General features: G+C 42.8%; 1 long non-coding RNA gene across 1 annotated transcript; it reads right to left on the bottom strand.

Annotated features, from left to right (window-relative positions):
- Positions 1-874: 874 nt before the first annotated feature.
- Positions 875-9,407, bottom strand: LOC140398810 (uncharacterized). Its single transcript, XR_011937561.1, has 3 exons — positions 9,254-9,407; positions 7,982-8,042; positions 875-960 (listed from the first exon to the last, which is right to left on the bottom strand). It is a non-coding gene; the product is annotated as an uncharacterized lncRNA (long non-coding RNA).
- Between the last annotated feature and the right edge of the window lie 9,424 nt (positions 9,408-18,831).

Raw genomic sequence — 18,831 nt, 5'->3', positions numbered from 1 at the left:
ACATTTTAATGGACAGTTTATAAAACATTGAATCAAATATATATTTGATTCCAACTTTCTCAAAACATAACAATTTACATTTTGCAAATCATTGTCCAGCATTGCATGAAGAGATTACATGAAGTCTCCATTGTTACAATAGCCAAGCCAGCATAAAACCAGTTTTTTGCTGGTAAAGATAAAGCAGAATATCGCATTCCTTAACATACACAAGTATGCAGATATGCAACAATTAGAAGTAATGTTCCATATTGAAGATGTACGGCTTGCCATCAAATCAAATGTGTTTGAGTCTGACCCAAACCAATTAGGATTATATTGGGGTGTGATTAGATGACTTAAGACAGATATGAAAGGGTATAACTAAAGAAGTTTCGGCCCGCCATTTTGAGTTTTAGTTTTTTGTTTTAGTTGGGGATGAGTTTTGTTGTAGATTAATTTTTTAGGTAGACTGGTAGGGTAGGTTTTTGTGGGTATCTTGTTAGTTTTTGTTTCAATGGTTTGAAGCTGAAGATTAGCTCTCCCTCGCTCTCTCTTTTTCACATTTCATTTTCAGACTTTGACTTTGAAAAGTTATTGTTGAGCTGTTTGCCTAAACAAGAAGATAATGTCTGTGATTCTTTGAAAGCTTCAAATTATCGACGAATTGCCTTTTAAATGACTTTCAAATTGTAATCAATAGAAGACAAATAAAACAATTCCTATTGGCACCTGAGAAGTTTTAACTTAAATTTCTGCTGAGTTCCAGTAATCGCGAAGTGCTGCTGATAACCGAATGGTAGAAATCCTTCACTGGCGCTCCGGCAACGTCCACCTCCAAGTGCAGCACCACCAGAAGCAAGTCGAAGTTCAACGCCCGCTACCAGGTGGATGAGCCCAGCTGAGCAGCAGTTACTTCTCCAGACCCAGTAGATCCAGATTCGAACAAAGGCCACTGTTCCTCTGACCTAAGCCAGGTGCCTGAAGTTAAGTACAGGTTGTAATAATTGATAGGTATAGTTTAACTAGTAGTGTTTATGTTGCATAATTGATCTTGCGTGTAAATAAAGTGCCATTGATCTTGAACTAACTAACTGGTGTTTGGCTCTTTGATCGATATCCGATTGAACCTTGTGCTGGTATCATTTGATACCTGATGACTCTGAGCAATATAATATCAATATCTAAAGAAAGAAGGGCAACCTCATTGATTGCCATTTTTATAGCAGGTAAAAAAGGCAACAGTAACAACTTTCACTCTGCATGGGACAATGTCAGGTAACCCATCAGGTGATTAATTGATTGCACCAAATATACACAGTGAAGATTTGTGCCTTTTCCACCCTGGCCAAGTGGTCAATTCAAATTTCAGATAACTCTGCCATCCATGCCAATTTTCAATGGTAGCAGAATTTTTTTAATCGGCAAGTCTCCCACATTTTGGCATTGAGGAATTGTGCATTCATTACATATTTCCATGCATGGAGTCTGTGCCATCAGGGTGAAGGGAAAGGCATTCTAAGCATAGCCCTCTTTGTACCTCCTCTCCGCATCGGCTCTGGGCACCCTCACATGAGTCATCGGCCATCTCTTCAGTGGCTAGCTCTCATCACCTAAGCAGCCAGATGACTGCCTGTACACCCTTGGGACAGCATAAGCTCTTCGGCACCTCTGATGAGGGTTTCTGGCCTCCTCCTGACCATCGGGGTCTGGTGCTACTCTGTTCCTTGCCTGAGAACAACAGCATCCCGAGCCTCCCTGTGATCCATTCTTCCACATACCATTCTCCTCTTCCTCTTCCTCCTAATGCTTCTCGTCTCCTCAATGGAAGTTGCAACTTCAGCTGAGACTAGGATCCCCACCTGTCTCCAAGAGTTTTCACCCCCCCACCCTCCCCTCGCCCGTCGGGTTACGGAGAAGAGAATACTCAACAGACAATCAAAATACCCGTCTGAATGAGACGAGATTTCTTCTTATTAAAAAAGATGTCCAGGGCATCACTCTGCCCATGCAAATGAACAGTTCCTGCAGTCAAATGAGTTTGAGCCGAATAACTGGGGTCCTGGTCTCAGCTTCTGTTTTCAAACCCGCCCAAACAAGCTGACCCATAAACAACATATTCCCCGTCTGCCATAAATCTCACCCTAAAGGCATATTATTGCCTTCTGACTATATTATTGCAGTGAGGCGGGTAGTTAATTAGCTCATTTGCCTTTTAAATTGATATTTAAATGAAGTGGGTTGGTTCCTTGAGTAGCACATTTTCAGAAACCAGCACAATGACATTGTAAACGGCACCTGATGACATCACACCCCATAATACATTCCGCAAAACGGGAAACGCTCCTCGTATTCAGCACCAGATCTTTACACAATTGTAATATCTTGTCATGTCCTTGGCTGATACGGTGATCATGGCTCCCATTGTTTGAAGGAAAGTAAATAGCCTTACTGTCTGGACCAAAATTGGGACCCTATCCCACAGGGATCGTGGCCGGAACTTTGGGTAGCACTTTGCAGGTGACCAATTAAGAGCTGATATAAGGAGGACTGTTCGGTTGTGGACAACAGCCCATCTCCCAGACATGATGACCCAATCAGAGGGCCAGCAACAACAATAACACCACCGATGGAGGTGGCCACTGCTAAGGCTGCAGGATGAAGAAGAGGTTACTTCTATGTTGACGCCTGCTCCAAGGGTAGGTAAGAGCTTTTTTCTTACTGAGCTACGGCCAGATAGTTAGGCCCAGGCAATCCAGGAGATACCTCCTCAAGTTACGATGCCATCACCACAGGGCAGCCATTACGAGAGGCCCTTCCACAGGCCCTGGGGCAGCCATAAAGGAGAGGCTCCCCCAACCCAGGAAGGGTTTACGTGACTGTCTTCCCATATGCAGCTCTCTCGATGCTGGTAAAATGGCGGCAAGGTGGGAAGTGGAAGATAATTAACAACCCACCTCCATAGAAGCATAGATTCCCTATAGTGCCAAAAAAGGAGGACATTCGACCTGTCAGGCCTGCACCAGCCCTTCGAAAGAGAACTCCACCATATTCACTCTCCCGTCCACCCTGTCCAGTTCCTATAACCCTAATTTGCACAACCTTGGGCACCAACAGTAAATTTTGTCATGGGCAATCCACTTAAGCCACACATCTCTAAATGATGGGAGAAACTAGAGCACCCAGAAGAAACCCACGAAGACATGGGGAGACTGCGTAAACTCGGCAGGAAACCATGGTACCGAGGTTCCCATTGCAGGTAATATCCTGGGGCAGCAGGAAGATGCTGATTTACCCTCACAATGCCTTCTAACACCATTTTACCAGACCTCCCATAGAGTCCCTACAGTGCAGAAGAAGGCCATTTGGCCCATCGGGTGTGCTCTGACCCTCCGAAAGAGCACTCTAACTAAACCCACTCCCCTGCACTATCCCCGCAACCCCGAAACCTAACCGACACATCTTTGGGCACTAAAGGGCAATTTAGCATGGTCAGTCCAACTAACTTGCATATCTTGGGACTGTGGGAGGAAACCGGAGCACCCGGAGGAAACACAGGCAGACGTGTTGAGAACATGGAAACTCCACACAGACAGTCACCCATTGTCGGAATCGAACCCGGATCCCTGACACCACGAGGCAGCAGTGGTAAACACCTCCAGGACTGGTAAAACCCAGTCACAAATATCTTTCACAGAAAGGACCTTAATATAGAACATAGAACATAGAACGATACAGCGCAGTACAGGCCCTTCGGCCCACGATGTTGCACCGAAACAAAAGCCATCTAACCTACACTATGCCATTATCATATCATCCATATACTTATCCAATAAACTTTTAAATGCCCTCAATGTTGGCGAGTTCACTACTGTTGCAGGTAGGGCATTCCACGGCCGCACCACTCTTTGCATAAAGAACCTACCTCTGACCCCTGTCCTATATCTATTACCCCTCAGTTTAAAGCTATGTCCCCTCGTGCCAGCCATTTCCATCCGCGGGAGAAGGCTCTCACTGTCCACCCTATCTAACTCCCTGATCATTTTGTATGCATCTATTAAGTCTCCTCTTAACCTTCTTCTCTCCAACGAAAACAACCTCAAGTCCACCAGCCTTTCCTCATAAGATTTTCCCTCCATACCAGGCAACATCCTGGTAAATCTCCTCTGCACCCGCTCCAAAGCCTCCACGTCCTTCCTATAATGCGGTGACCAGAACCGTACGCAATACTCCAAATGCGGCCGTACCAGAATTTTGTACAGCTGCAACATGACCTCCTGACTTCGGAACTCAATCCCTCTACCAATAAAGGCCAACACTCCATAGGCCTTCTTCACAACCCTATCAACCTGGGTGGCAACTTTCAGGGATCTATGTACATGGACACCTAGATCCCTCTGCTCATCCACACTTCCAAGAACTTTACCATTAGCCAAATATTCTGCATTCCTGTTATTCCTTCCAAAGTGAATCACCTCACACTTCTCTACATTAAACTCCATTTGCCACCTCTCAGCCCAGCTCTGCAGCTTATCTATGTCTCTCTGTAACCTGCTACATCCTTCCACACTGTCGACAACACCACCAACTTTAGTGTCGTCTGCAAATTTACTCACCCACCCTTCTGCGCCTTTCTCTAGGTCATTGATAAAAATGACAAACAGAAACGGCACCAGAACAGATCCTTGTGGTACGCCACTTGTAACTGAACTCCATTCTGAACATTTCCCATCAACCAGCACCCTCTGTCTTCTTTCAGCTAGCCAATTTCTGATCCACATCTCTAAATCACCCTCAATCCCCAGCCTCCGTATTTTCTGCAATAGCCTACCGTGGGGAACCTTATCAAACGCTTTACTGAAATCCATATACACCACATCAACTGCTCTAACCTAGTCTACCTGTTCAGTCACCTTCTCAAAGAACTCGATAAGGTTTGTGAGGCATGACCTACCCTTTACAAAGCCATGCTGACTATCCCTGATCATATTATTCCTATCTAGATGATGATAAATCTTGTCTCTTATAATCCCCTCCAAGACTTTACCCACTACAGACGTGAGGCTCACCGGTCTATAGTTGCCGGGGTTGTCTCTGCTCCCCTTTTTGAACAAAGGGACCACATTTGCTATCCTCCAGTCCTCTGGCACTATTCCTGTAGCCAATGATGACATAAAAATCAAAGCCAAAGGTCCAGCAATCTCTTCCCTGGCCTCCCAGAGAATCCTAGGATAAATCCCATCAGGCCCCGGGGACTTATCTATTTTCAGCCTGTCCAGAATTGCCAACACCTCTTCCCTACGTACCTCAATGCCATCTATTCTAATAGCATGGGTCTCAGCATTCTCCTCCACAACATTATCTTTTTCCTGAGTGAATACTGACGAAAAATATTCATTTAGTATCTCGCCTATCTCTTCAGACTCCACACACAACTTCCCATCCCTGTCCTTGACTGGTCCTACTCTTACCCTAGTCATTCGCTTATTCCTGACATACCTATAGAAAGCTTTTGGGTTTTCCTTGATCCTACCTGCCAAATACTTCTCATGTCCCCTCCTTGCTCGTCTTAGCTCTCTCTTTAGGACCTTCCTCGCTACCTTGTAACTATCCATCGCCCCAACTGAAACTTCACACCTCATCTTCACATAGGCCTCCTTCTTCCTCGTAACAAGAGATTCCACTTCTTTGGTAGACCACGGTTCCCTCTCTCTACGCCTTCCTCCCTGCCTGATCGGTATGTACTTATCAAGAACACGCAGTAGCTGATCCTTGAACAAGCTCCACTTATCCAGTGTGCCCAACACTTGCAGCCTACTTCTCCACCTTATCCCCCCCAAGTCACGTCTAATGGCATCATAATTGCCCTTCCCCCAGCTATAACTCTTGCCCTGCGGTGTATACTTATCCCTTTCCATCACTAACGTAAATGTCACCGAATTGTGGTCACTGTCCCCAAAGTGCTCTCCTACCTCCAAATCCAACACCTGGCCAGGTTCATTACCCAAAACCAAATCCAACGTGGCCTCGCCTCTTGTTGGCCTGTCAACATATTGTGTCAGGAAACCCTCCTGCACACACTGTACAAAAAACGACCCATCTAATGTACTCGAACTATATCTTTTCCAGTCAATATTTGGAAAGTTAAAGTCTCCCATAATAACTACCCTGTTACTTTCGCACTTATCCAGGATCATCCTCGCCATCCTTTCCACTACATCCCTAGAACTATTTGGAGGCCTATAGAAAACTCCCAACAGGGTGAACTCTCCTTTCCTGTTTCTAACCTCAGCCCATAATACCTCGGAAGATGAGTCCCCATCTAGCATCCTCTCCGCCACCATAATACTGCTCTTGACTAGCAGCGCCACACCTCCCCCTCTTTTGCCTCCTTCTCTGAGCTTACTAAAACACCTAAACCCCGGAACCTGCAACATCCATTCCTGTCCCTGCTCTATCCATGTCTCCGAAATGGCCACAACATCGAAGTCCCAGGTACCAACCCATGCTGCCAGTTCCCCTACCTTATTTTGTATACTCCTGGCATTGAAGTAGACACACTTCAAACCACCTACCTGAACACTGGCCCCCTCCTGCGACGTCAAATCTGTGCTCCTGACCTCTATACTCTCATTCTCCCGTACCCTAAAACTACAATCCAGGTTCCCATGCCCCTGCTGCATTAGTTTAAACCCCCCCAAAGAGCACTAACAAATCTCCCCCCCCAGGATATTTGTGCCCCTCAGGTTCAGATGTAGACCATCCTGTCTGTAGAGGTCCCACCTTCCCCAGAAAGAGCCCCAGTTATCCAGAAATCTGAATCCCTCCCGCCTGCACCATCCCTGTAGCCACGTGTTTAATTGCTCTCTCTCCCTATTCCTCATCTCATTATCACGTGGCACGGGCAACAACCCAGAGATAACAACTTTTTGTTCTAGTTCTGAGCTTCCATCCTAGCTCCCTGAAAGCCTGCCTGACATCCTTGTCCCTTTTCCTACCTATGTCGTTAGTGCCAATGTGGACCACGACTTGGGGCTGCTCCCCCTCCCCCCTAAGGACCCGGAAAACACGATCCGAGACATCACATACCCTTGCACCTGGGAGGCAACATACCAAACGTGAGTCTCTCACGCTCCCACAAAATCTCCTATCTGTGCCCCTGACTATCGAGTCCCCAATTACTAATGCTCTGCTCCTCTCTCCCCTTCCCTTCTGAGCAACAGGGACAGACTCCGTGCCAGAGGCCCGTACCCCATGGCTTAACCCTGGTAAGTCGTCCCCCCCACAAGTATCCAAAGCGGCATACTTGTTTCTCAGGGGAACGACCGCAGGGGATCCCTGCACTGACTGCTTCTTCCCAGTCCCTCTTACAGTTACCCATCTATCTCCAATCTTTGGTGTATCTAATTCCCTGAAGCTGCTATCTATGACCCCCTCTGCCTCCCGAATGATCCGAAGTTCTTCCAACTCCAGCTTCAGTTCCCTAACTTGGTCTTGGAGGAGCTGGAGGTGGCAGCACTTCCTGCAGGTAAAATCAGCAGGGACACTAACGGCATCCCTCACCTCAAACATCCTGCAGGAGGAACATTGCACTCCCTTCCCTGCCATCCCTCTAACTTTCAACCAAGATCTGGCTAACAACTAAATTTTAAAAAAATAATAATAATAATACAATATGGTACTTACCTCACACCAATGGGTTTTATTATTAGGTTAGAGGAGGAGGGCGGGTGGGAGATACTACACGTGTAGCGTCTCGGGTTTCCTCTCCACCAGAATTTATTGGTGAGGGACTTCCCAGAAGTCCGCGGGTTGAACTTCATGTTCCCGCCTTAAAAAATAATTTAAAAAAAAAATACAACAGCAGCAAACAGAAACAGAAACGGGACCAGGTAAGTGTTTACTTAAATACTCACCCACCAGCAGCCCCCGCACTCCGCTCCCGCTGAAACTCCAAGTGATTGCCCCTGCAAGGTAAGTTATTTTAAACCTAAATACTCACCTACCGGCAACCCCTGCACGCCGCTTCCCAGAAGTCCACGGGTCGAACTTCCTGTTCCCGCCTTAAAAAATAATTTAAAAAAAAAAATTCAACAGCAGCAGGTGCAAAGAGGAACAGAAATGGGACCAGGTAAGTGTTTACTTAAGGTCCCTTAAGGTCCCTATCTAGTCTGCCCTCTACTTTAGTGTAATCTACGTTAAAGAGTTTATCCTTAAATGCATCTGAAATTACCAAACAATTGTACAAGCAATCGCTACACAAAGTACAACTGAAGATGAACAATAAATGCAGCCTGGCGAGTGTAATTACTTTTTAAAAATGGATTATGCGACGTCAACTAACATAGAAAGCATATAGATGTGTCCAACTAATTCTCAAACAACAAAGAATTGAATCTTTACAGAATTTGAAACTGAGATTATTTTTATTTATGTGATCACCAACACTGCACACCCTCACATTAATTCAATGCAACCTGATAAATATTGCACCTGGCATTAATCGCCACAAATTTCATGATTATTAGCATGAAAGATGTTGTTAAATAATCATTTTGCCTGTGTTTATAAGATTATCGTGACATAGGAACTTAATGATTATTAATGACCATAGCACTGAAACAATATTATAGTTGTAAATTAAACAATTAAATGCAATTAGTTTTGCATTCGGATACAAAAAAATTGCATTTTTTATTGAATAGGTTTGCACAATTTTACAACAAGATCATTTTGTAAATATTAAACATCGTACTGCAAGTCCCTTTACAATGCTTAAAATTGATTCATTTATCTTTGTGTTGAATGCATATTTTAACCACTTATTTGTTTGCCATTTGTATTGTGCTTCAGCTATATTACGCTATCTTTAAGCCTATGTTCAATAGCAGAATAAACTTGACAATCTGAAAGGCCTAGTGTGGGATTTTCTGGCACTTCACAGTGATGGGAATTTCCTGTCCCTCCAAAGGCCCCCCCCCCCCTCCCCCCCGCCCTCCCCCTCCCCCGGCGACAGGTTCCCCTGCGGCGAGGCGGATGAGCCACACAAGCCATAAACATTGACGGAACTGGAAGATCCTGCTGGCAGCCAATGGCAAGCCACTTCCACCATTGGAAAACCCTTTCATGGGGAAGGGGGGGGGGCATTGAAAGTCCTGCCCCTATTATTGCCCCAAGGAATCCAAATAGGGAGACTTCATGCAACTCAAGAATTAAGGTAACTCAAATCAAATTCAAAATTTGCAGAATGGGCTCGATATTCTTCTTAACTTACCCTTTGTTTTATCCGGATGTTTCGATTGTCACCGATTAACACAGGTGGAAGGAAAATGGATGGGTCGGCCAACCTGTGATGCCATTCACAGCACATTCTTGTGTTGTCCTGTTGAAAGCACAGACAGTGGTTGTAATCCAGGTGATTCTCTGCATTTAGAATGAGAGTCTGTAACAAAGCAAAGAGACTTAAGATGAAGGAAAATTAGAAGTCTTCGCAGACTTGAAGTCCAACTTGTCCAACGATTGCAGAACAAGAGTCTGCAAAGGTAGTTGAAACAAATTGCTAAAAGCAGAGGGAATGCAGGTCAAGGGCGTAATTTTCCAAAAAAATGGCAAAGTGTCAGGTTCTGACCGAAAAGCGACTGTTGCTCCCCAAAAACACAGCCTGGGTTTCATTCCAGATCTTCTCACACTGGGTCAAATAAAAAAGCAGGGAGGATGTGTTTTGTGCCGTCATTCTGGTGGGGAGGGGCCTCATTGAGCGGGCAAGCCTGGTTCCACAGAGTTCGTTGGTCTCAAATTGAAAGTGGAAACCCCCATCATTCTCAGTAGGGCAGCACGGTGACGCAGTGGTTAGCACTGCTGCCTCACGGCGCCGAGGTCCCAGGTTTGATCCCGGCTCTGGGCCACTGTCAGTGTGGAGTTTGCGCATTCTCCTCGTGTTTGCGTGGGTTTTGCCCCCACAATCCAAAGATGTACAGGCTAGGTGGATTGGCCACACTAAAAAAATAGCCTTTTAATTGGAAAAAGTGAATTGGGTACTCTAAATTAATTTTTTTAAAACATCTTCGTCAGCATCAGGGCTTCAGTGCCCCCCCCCACCCCCTGCCCCCCCCCCCCCCCTGCCCCCCCCCCCCCCCCCCACCATCAATGTTGTCATTCCCACTATGTTGGTTCCCTGGAGGCCCCATGGGGGGGCACCCCATGCCCCCCAGAGTCTTTGCCCACTGACCCTGGCAATTCCAGCCTGGCAGTTCCAACCTTGCAGATGGAACTTAAATTCATTCTAAATTATATTGCCAGCAAACTTCAAATGAGGGGAAGTTAAATATAGGACTGATATCAAGAAATTCTTCCTCACATTAAGATTGAATAACGAACGCCACTCCAGGATGAAAATCATGGGAGTATTTAAGAAACAATTAGGTGCCCAATGCATCCATGTGTATAGGAACCCAGGAACATAAGGAAGGAACTTAGACCTCAATCTTTCAATTAGATCATGGCTAATTTGTAGCTTAACTCCATCTATATACCTTGGGTTTATATATCCTTGCTGTTATATTTCTTTGCTGCAGCAAAGAGTAAATGTATGGAAGTGTCCAAACTCAGGACTCCAGTAAAGCATGATGGGAAGTTTATTAAGAGTGGTTCACACAATCATACAATGGTCTGCTCAGTCATCATTGACTACATTATTGTGACTTTTGGCAATTTCGAGTGCATGCCACAATCACTCAGAACATGTGTTCCTCCAGTGGGCCAGCATAATTGATGTATTCTCTGCCATGGCTGAGTCGGCCACTCCCATGGATGTAATGGTTATAATGATGGCATTTCTCTTAGTTTTGCATAAGATTGAGATTGCCCAATTTTCTCTTAACAATAATAACAATCTTTATTCGTGTCACATGTCATTTGAGAGGACCTTTAAGACATGGATGTTTAAGCAATGTACCTTTTACAAAACAATGATGTCAGAGAGTGGGTGGAGCTGAGCAGTTCAGCCATTTTGAAGTTTCAGTTTGGAGGAAAAGAGCTTGGGGAGTGTCAGTGTTTTGCAGTGAACTGAATTTGCTGTGATCTCTGCCATGAAAGACAATCTCTGGATCATTTGGGTGATTTAAACTCATAATAGTAACCTTTAACCTGATGTGATTCTGTTTAAAGGTGTTAAGTCTCTTGGAAGTTTGAAGGAATATTTTGAGGAATTATTTACTGTTGTAATATTTTTGGAGTTATCTTTGAAGTAAGGGGTGTTCAGAGATCCAATGTTTATTTAAGATGTTAAGTTGAGTTCATGGAATAAACATTGTTTTGTGTTTAAAAACCCACGTGTCCATAATTGTAATCCCACACCTAGGGAACAAGCCGTGTGCTCGGAGAAGCAACAAATATATTAAAGGGGGAGGTTGGTTGAACTCCATGATACATTTTGTGGTTCTGAAAACACCTCGCTCATAACTATTGGGGGCTCGAGGGGGATAAAAGTCTATCTTTTGGATTGGCTTTTGTGAACTTACAGACAGTGAAGGATTGTTGCTTTTCCGGTGTGGTATTTTAGTTTAAGTGGGGAGTGTGTTGTGGACAATGGCTCTTTCAGAGGCTCAGATGTTTTTGAGGGTGGAGACTGTCACACGCAGTACTTTACAGACAGAGACGAAAAGCAGACTGTTGGGTCTGGCAAAAACATTGCAGTGAACATTACCTGACAAAATGCGAAAAGATGAGGTAATTATGGCGGTGGTTAAGCATTTAAAGTTGCCTGAGATAGAGTTTGACTCATGGGAAATGGCTAAAATTCAGTTACAAATTAAACAAATGGAACATGAGAAAGAATTAAAGCGGCTTGAATACGAAAGATAGAGAGCGGAAAAAGAAAGAGGAAGAGATAGAGAGGAAAAAGAAAAGGAAAGAGAAGAAAGAAACAAAGAAAGAGATAGAGAGGAAAGGGAAAAAGAGAGAGACTTTGAACTTCGGAAAATGGCTCTGGAACATGAAAATCAGTTAAAATTGGCAGACGCAAAGGGACACGTACAGTTGGAGGAGATGGATGAGGATAATGAGACAGAGCGTCATAGTCGAAGATGTGGTGGGGATCTATTTAAATATGTCCAAGCATTGCCAAGGTTTGACGAGAAGGAGGTAGAAGCCTTTTTCATTTCATTTGAGAAGGTAGCTAAACAAATGCAATGGCCACAGGACATGTGGGTATTACTGATTCAAACAAAGCTGGTAGGTAGGGCGAGTGAAGTGTTTGCATCACTACCGGAGGAAGTATCTGGAACGTATGAGGAGGTGAAGAAATCCATCTTAAGTGCATTTGAGCTAGTACCTGAAGCTTACAGACACAGGTTTAGAAATTTAAGGAAAGAATTTGGTCAAACATACATGGAGTTTGAAAGGCTCAAACAGAGTAATTTTGATAGGTGGATAAGGGCTTTGAAAATAGACCAAACGTATGAAGCTCTCAGGGAAATTATACTTTTGGAGGAGTTTAAAAATTCACCTGATGCAGTGAGAATTCATGCGGAAGAACAGAGGGTTAAAACTGCGAGATTAGCAGCAGAAATGGCAGATGATTATGAATTAGTTCATAAATCAAAGATTGGTTTCCGACATCAGTTTCAGCCGGTGAGGGATAGAAACTGGGGACATGAGAAATACCTGTGGTAAAGGTAAAGGTGAACTGATGGGAGATAATAAGGAGAGTGTACCTCAGATTAAAACAGAAATTCAAGAGGGGGGAAAAGAAATGAAAAGTTTCAAATGTTTTCACTGTAATAAACTAGGCCATGTAAAGTCACAGTGTTGGTGTTTGAAGAAAAGCATTGGGAAGGCTGATGTGGTAAACAGGATAAGACAGTGGGGTTTGTTAAAGTGGTAAAGGAAAGCCCAAGTGAAGCGAAGGAGGTGCAAAAGATTGTACAGCCTGATCAAGAGGTGATTGATAAGAAGGTGCCAGATCTCTTTAAAGAATTTACTTGTGTGGGTAAAGTTTACTCATGTGTATCAGGAGGAGCAGGTAAAGAAGTCACAATTTTAAGAGATACGGGCGCTAATCAATCTTTGATGGTAAAAGATGAGGAATTATGTAATTTGGGAAGAATGTTGCCAGAAAAGGTGGTAATATGTGGAATTCAGGGTGAGAGGAGTCGCGTTCCATTATATAAGGTAAGGTTGGAAAGGCCAGTGAAGAGTGGTGAAGTGGTAGGAGGAGTAATAGAGAAATTATCTTGTCCAGGAATACAGTTTATCTTGGGCAAAGATATAGCTGAATCGCAGGTGGGAGTGATGCTATTGTGGTTGATAAGCCAGTGGAAAATCAGCCAACTGAGGTGTTGAAGGACGAATATCCTGGGATTTTTCCAGGTTGTGTAGTAAAAGGTTGCAAAGTCACAGGTTAAGACAAGAGGAGAAATCAAAGAGTGAAGGTTAAGTTGAAGTGCAATTATCAGAAACGATTTTTGATCAGATGGTTGAACAAGAACAGGTGGAGGATGAGGCGGATATTTTGAGTTCAGGAAAATTGGCGGAGTTACAACAGACAGCATATATGGAAGAGGAATCTGAGAGTATACCAGAGTGTTATTACCGTAAAAATGATGTCTTGATGAGAAAATGGAGACCTGTACATATGCAGGCAGATTAAACGTGGGCAGAAGTTCATCAAGTAGTATTGCCGGTAGGGTATAGAAAGGAGGTGTTGCAAGTTACACACGAGGTACCAGTGGGAGGTCATTTGGGAATAAGGAAAACTCAAGCTAAAATCCAGAAACATTTTTATTGGCCTGGACTACATAAAGATGTAGTTAAATTTTGGCAATCATGTCACACATGTCAAGTGATTGGGAAACCTCAAACAGTGATAAAACCAGCACCCTTAATACCCATTTCAGCATTTGAGGAACCTTTTACGAGGGTCATAATTGATTGTGTAGGACCGCTCCCTGAAACAAAAAGTGGGAATCAATATCTTTTGACTATAATGGATGTGTCTACTAGGTTTCCAGAGGCCATTCCAGTACGTAATATTACAGCTAAAAGGATTGTGGAGGAGTTACTTGAATTCTTTACTTGATATGGACTACCCACAGAAATTCAATCGGATCAAGGATCAAATTTTACTTCAAAGCTATTCAAAGAAGTTATGGATAGCTTAGGAATAAAACAATTTAAATCAACTGTGTACCATCCAGAATCGCAGGGATTGTTAGAAAGGTGGCATCAGACATTAAAGACAATTGTCAAGATTATCCAGAGGATTGGGATAAATGAATTCCATTCATATTGTTTGCAATTAGGGATGCACTTAATGAGTCTACCAAATTTAGTCCTTTTGAACTAATTTTTGATCATGAGGTAAGAGGACCACTTAAATTGATTAAGGAAAAATTGGTGGGTGAGAAATCCAAAATTACACTATTGGATTATGTGTCAAGTTTTAGGGAATGATTAAATATAGCAGGTGAGTTGGCTAGACAACATTTGAAAGTGGCACAAAATGTGATGAAACGGGTAGCGGACAAGAAATCCAAAGTTTGTAGTTTTGCCAGTGGGGATAAAGTTTTAGTGTTGTTACCAGTGGTAGGTGAGCCTTTAAAAGCTAGGTTTTGTGGACCGTATCAGATTGAAAGGAAATTAAGTGAGGTGAATTATGTGGTAAAAACACCAGATAGAAGGAAGACTCACCGAGTGTGTCATGTGAATATACTTAAAAGGTACTTTGAAAGGGAAGGAGAGAAAAAGGAGGTTTTAATGATTCTAACTCAAAGTGACAAACCAAATCCAGATGACTGTGAATTTGACATACCTCAAATTAAATTGGAAAATGAGGATGTTCTTAAAAATTGGGATGAATTGTTAAGTTACCTTCCAGAGGAAAAAAAAAACTGACCTGAAAGAGTTATTGGTATCACATGGGCAAGTTTTAGAGATAAATTGGGAAGTACTAAAATGGCTATACATGATGTAGATGTGGGAAATGCTGTTCCTATAAAACAACATCCATATAGACTTAATCCTTTAAAATTAGCACAGGTTAACAGAGAGATTGAGAGTATGCTGAAGAATGGCATGATTGAAGTGGGTTGCAGCTAATGGAGCTCACCCATAGTGATGGTACCTAAACCAGACGGTACCTAACGGTTGTGGGTGGACTATCAAAGTTGAATGCAGTTACAAGAACAGACTCTTATCTGATCCCGCGTTTGAAGGATTGCATTGAGAAATTGGGACAATCTGCTTTTATTTACAACTCCCAAACATGGAAAGCACATTTAAAACATCTTATGGAGTTCTTCGATCAACTTCAGGAGGCGGGTTTGGTGATGAACCTAGCCAAAAGTGAATTTGGAGAAGCCCGAATCACTTTCCTTGTGAAGTTTGCGATACCTTCAAGACAAAGGGAAATAATGCAATTTCTTCGCATGAATGAATTTGATCGACCCTTTGTGCAAAAGATTTGTGGCGTGATTACTCCACTGATGGAATTGCTGAAGAAACGTAAAAAAATTCAATGGACAGCGGATTTTCAACAGGCATTTGACTGCCTGAAAGCTGTGATCACCAATGCTCCTGTATTGGGGAATTGCAAGGGACTCTGTGGTCAGATTGAACTAAAGTATCTGATTCTAAAGAGAAACGCCGAGGAGTGGAGGAATGGATGGATCGTGCAGAGGCTTTGTTCAAAGAGACTGTCAATCGAGAAGGATTTCGGTTGGAGAAAGAAGAACAAAGGAAAATGGACTATATTGTTATACCTGTTTGCGTGTGTTGTTTTTTTTTAAAACAAAAAGGTATATTTACTGTGTACATTTCTTAGTGGATGGTGCAAAAGTGAAAAATGAAACCATCTTGAAGTTGATGATTTATTTATTTTTCTTGGGGGGGGGGGGGAAGTGTCACTGAGTGTACCTTTAAGACATGGATGTTTAAGAAATGTACCTTTAAGAAAACAGTGATGTCAGAGAGTGGGTGGAGCTGAGAGGTTCAGCCATTTTGAAATTTCAGTTTGGAGGAAAAGAGCTTGTGGAGTATCTGTGTTTTGCAGTGAGCTGGATTTGCTGTGATCTCTACCATGAAAGGCTATCCCTGGATCATTTGGGTGATTTAAACTCATAATAGTAAAGCCTTTAACCTGATGTGATTCTGTTTAAAGGTGTTAAGTCTCTTGGAAGCTTGAAGGAACATTTTGAGGAATTATTTACTGTTGTAATATTTTCGGAGTTATCCTTGAAGTAAGGGGTGTTAAGAGATCCAATGTTTATTTGAGATATTAAGTTGAGTTCATGGAATAAACATTGTGTTGTGTTTAAAAACCCACGTGTCCAAAATTGTAATCCCACACCTAGGGAAGCGACAAATACATTAAAGGGGGAGGTTGGTTGAACTCCATGATACATTTTGGGTTCTGAAAATGCCTCGCCCATAACACACAAGTAGGCTCACATTAATATTGCAATGAAGTTACTGTGAAAATCCCCAAGTCGCCACATTCTGGTGCCTATTCAGATCCTGTCATATGAGAGTACCTTTAAGAAATGGGTGTTTATAAATGGGTGTGTATGTACATATCTGTAGTGAGAGTACCTTTAAGAACTGGGTGTTTATTACTGCAGTGCTGTCAGATAGTGGGTGGAACTGGGCTGTCTGTCAGCTTTTTACTTTCGTTTTAGGCTGTTTGCTGCAGGGTGTGTTTTAGTTTCATTTTCAATGATGGAGCTGAAGCCAGACAGAGCTGGATAGCCATAGTCACAGCCAGAAGGTGTATGAATCTCTCTCTGTATCTAAAGACTGTAAATCGATCCTGGTGATTTAAAACAAATAATAATAATGACTTTAACCTGATGTGCTTCTGATAAAGGTTTTGTTTTTAAGTCGTATGTTAAAAGGAAAGCTTAAAGGTTTACTTAGTGTTGTAGTCTTTGGGGGTTGTATTTGAATTAATGGTTGCTATGATGTTCACTGTATGTTTTAAAAAGGTTAACTTGAGTCCATAGAATAAACATTGTTTTGCTTTAAAAAAAAATACTTTTCCATTTTTGCTGTACCACACCTGTAGAGTGGGTCGTGTGCTCCCCATACCACAATCTATTAAATGTTGTGGGTCAGGTGAACTCCATGGTACACTTTGGGGTTCTCTAAACCCTGGCCCATAACAGATACACTGAGGGAGAATTCAGAATGTCCAATCCACCGAACAAGCACTTATTTTGAGACTTGTAGGAGGAAACTGGAGCACCCGGAGGAATTCCACGCAGACATGGGCATAACGTGCAGACTCTGAACAGGCAGTGACCCAAGCCGGGAATCAAACCTGGGACCCTGGAGCTGTGAAGCAACTGTGCTACCGTTCCGCCCAATTGCAACTTCATTTTGGGATTCTAATGAACCAACAGCTCTGACTTCAAGTCAAGCTTTTCTCACTTCATTTTATCATTCTCACATTCTTCTGACCAGTGCATTGCCTGTTTGACACATAGCAATGTATGTACAGACTTCAATCGTGTTGCTAAATTTGGCACAAATTTACCATAATAAATGATCAATCCTAAAAATGACTTTAGCTGTGTCACATTCTGAGGACATGGCACTTCTAAGATTGCTGACATTTTCTTTGATTCTTTGTGTAAACCATCTTTGTCGATGATGTGAACAAGGTATCTTATGGATGACTTGAAAAAGTCACACTTTCTCTTCTTAACTCACATGTTGTGGTTTTGTAACCGCTTCAGGGTAGTTTCCAAATTCTCCAAATGTTCCTGTTCACTTGAACCAGTGATGAGTCTGTCATCTAAATATCATTGCAGTCCATTCAACCTATGTAGAATTTGATCTATAGATCTTTGAAAAAAAGCAGGCGCAGGTGTTATTCCAAAAGGAAGTTTTCCATAACAAAACAGACCTTTGTGCTTTACGATGGCGAGTAGTAGCTGTGATTCAGCAGCTACCTTCATCTGAAGATATGCCTGTGATAGATCGATTTTACTGAATTTCTGTCCACCATTCAGTCTAGCAAACAAGACTTCAATCAGCAGCAGTGGATAATGAACTATGCACAAATCTACATTAATAGTCGCTTTGAAATCTCCACAAATTCTCACTATCTCATTTTAGTACAGGAACGATTGGTGTCGCCCAATCACTTGTAGCAACAGCTTCAATAACTCCTGTCCTTAATAACCTTTATGGTTGTTCTAGCTTTGAGACAATTGAGGGTGCTTTCTGGCTTGATTTTTAGGTGCACCACGACTCCAGTTATAGAGCATAGTGAATCTTCAAACACCGCCTCATACGTCTTCAGAAGCTATTGCAAATTTCTCTTTGAATCCATTAATTGATTGATTGTTTCCCAGTTAAGCCTAATCTTAGCCAACCATGCTCTGCCAGATGGAGCAGGAAAATCTCCATGGGCAATGTGAAATGGCAACTTCGCTACCTGCCCATTTGCTTCTACTTTCACCATAATGCATCATTGTACTGGTACAACTTCTTCAGGATCATACTTAATAGTTTTAAAGGCAGATGCTTCAGCTTTGAATGATAAATTGTCTCAGGTACTCACATACTGCTGAGCGCGTAGGCACTTCCATTTTTATTTCATGACCTTCAAGTTTTCAAAATGCCCAGAAGTGTTGTTGATCTCCCTGCATTGACAAAACACTTAGCTGATGTTCTTGCAGTAGCTGGGTTTCGCTGTCTTTTCAGTGATCTTGAGCTTCATACACTAATTAGTAGATATAACTAGATTGTTTACTTGTGTCGTTCTTTCACATTTTTGGTGCAGAAGAAATTTTCTGAGCCCAACACACGTTGACAATGTGGCCCTTCCGGCCACAGTTCTTGCATGTATTC

This window comes from Scyliorhinus torazame, chromosome 22, assembly GCF_047496885.1.
Source record: "Scyliorhinus torazame isolate Kashiwa2021f chromosome 22, sScyTor2.1, whole genome shotgun sequence".
NCBI classification, from domain to species: Eukaryota; Metazoa; Chordata; class Chondrichthyes; order Carcharhiniformes; family Scyliorhinidae; genus Scyliorhinus; species Scyliorhinus torazame.
This window is presented reverse-complemented; position numbering and strand designations above follow the sequence as displayed.